The sequence below is a fragment of the Lycium barbarum genome, chromosome 8, assembly GCF_019175385.1.
Source record: "Lycium barbarum isolate Lr01 chromosome 8, ASM1917538v2, whole genome shotgun sequence".
Classification (NCBI taxonomy): domain Eukaryota; kingdom Viridiplantae; phylum Streptophyta; class Magnoliopsida; order Solanales; family Solanaceae; genus Lycium; species Lycium barbarum.
The window spans coordinates 97,754,776-97,756,888 of NC_083344.1; positions in this window are offsets into that span (position 1 = coordinate 97,754,776).

The following is a 2,113-nucleotide window of genomic DNA, read 5'->3' on the forward strand; positions in this document are numbered from 1 at the left end:
ACGGTAACAACCTGTGTCCTTTACATACTGCATTGCATAAGGGAATTGGTATAGAACCAGGTCCCTCCATACTGTGTTTGGTGGACGATAGCTTATAACGCATACTTACTGCCTTCGGGGTTTCATTGAGTGCTTTCGGGGCTAATCATGCATGTCTAGATGCCTTATACGAGGCTAAATAATTTGATGTTGTTTTATTAGTTATTAGATGTCAGAGGCACGTAAGCATAGCCGGATTCTTTATTGACTTTTTAGTTTATGTTTAGTTATCTTATATGTCATTTCAGTAGTAGTTTCATTCGCCTTACATACTCGGTACATTATTTCGTATTAACATCCCTTTGCCTGGGGACGTTGTGTTCATGCCTGCAGGTTCATATAGACAGTTGGGGAGACGGCCTCAGTAGATTGCCGAGTACCAACTAGAGTGGTAAGCTGCATGTCATTTAAAGTTACCCAGTCCTGTGTTTTATGTATATATAGATGATGGGTAGATCGGGACCCTGTCCCGGCCGTAGTACAGTCATTACTGTATTAGAGGCTTGTAGACGTATCATGTGTATTACATATGTCAGTTTAGCAGCCTTGCCAGCCCTTGTGTATGTTTTTTTGGTAGTGTTGTTTGTAAACGCTCATGGCGGCCTCGTCGGCTGGCGCGGTTTTATATATATATACACACGTTTTTGGGTGTTCTTACCCATCAGGGGAGATTGATGTTATGTTCAAATGATTTAGGATACGGCCTTGTCGGCCTTGGTTGGTATTGTTGTTTGCAGGTATTCCTCGTCGATCTAAGTTGAGGGTTACCCCTCTAGAGCTACAGTTACAAAGTGGTACGCACGGCCCGAGTCTTGCATCGGGTTCCGGCCACGCCTCTCCTTATTTGGGGCTTGACACTATTATAATATTATAATAATGACTATTAACCATGGTTGCTAAAGGATAAAGAATGTGTCAGTAAACAAAAAGTTTGTTGTTAATACATCTGACACCTATGTTTTTCTAGGATGGTAGGATCAGATTGTGTGATTATATGTATGTATGTGGATGACATGTTCATATTTGTCCCTATATGTGAATGTTGTTATTGAAACAAAAGAACTTTTTTATCTTCTCAATTTGAAATGAAAGATTTAAGAGAAGCAGATGTGATTTTAGGGATTAAAAAAAATTGCTAATGGCTTCTCCTTATGTCTGTCTCATTATATTGAGAAAATGATAGAAAAATTTTAATTGCTTTGATGAAGTTCCTATGAGGACTCCCTATAATTCTAGTGTTTCTCGAATTGAATATACTAACGTAATTTGTAGTGTAACATTTCTAATGAATTATACTTGGCTTAATATAGCTTATGTTGTTAGCAGATTGAGTAGGTATATTCATAACCCTATTGGAATGCTCTTCATCATTTGTTAAAGTACTTGAGAGGTACTATTGATTATTTGCATTTTAATAAATTTTATGTTGTTTTAGAAGTATGTTGTGATGCAAACTGAGTAACTGACAACGATGAGGCTAAGAAGCCTGGTGGCTGAGAAATCTATTGGCAGATGTGTCATTATGGGGGGAACAAGCTACACCAATCCCTTTACATTGTAATTCATAGCAACAATTGGGATTTCAAAGAACAGTGTGTACAATGAAAAAAGAAGACACATGCGCATCAGACATGGTGCAGTTAAACAGTTGTTGAAACATGGTGTTATTTTCTTGGAATATGTAAGGTCCAAAAGAAATTTGATGGATCCTTTAACCAAGGGTTTGATACGGAAAATAATTCTTAAAACGTCGAGGGGTGGAGCTAAAGCCCAATGATTGAGGTAATATGGTGGATACCCATTTGTGGTCAAACGAAGTCATATAGGCTGTCAATATACACTACATATTCTATCCCTATGGCGTGTGGTATTGTTTTGTAAGGTTGAGTTTCACTTTTAATTCATAGCCCATTGTGGTGGTACTTTTGAGATGCACTTGATGGATTTACTTGAGTTTTACTCTTAATGTTTCCATAACCCGTTGTGGCGGTGATATTGAGAAGCACTTAATGGATTCACCGCTTGATATGAAAATGGTTGAGCTTATTTTTGCTCTTGATTCCATAGCCTTATA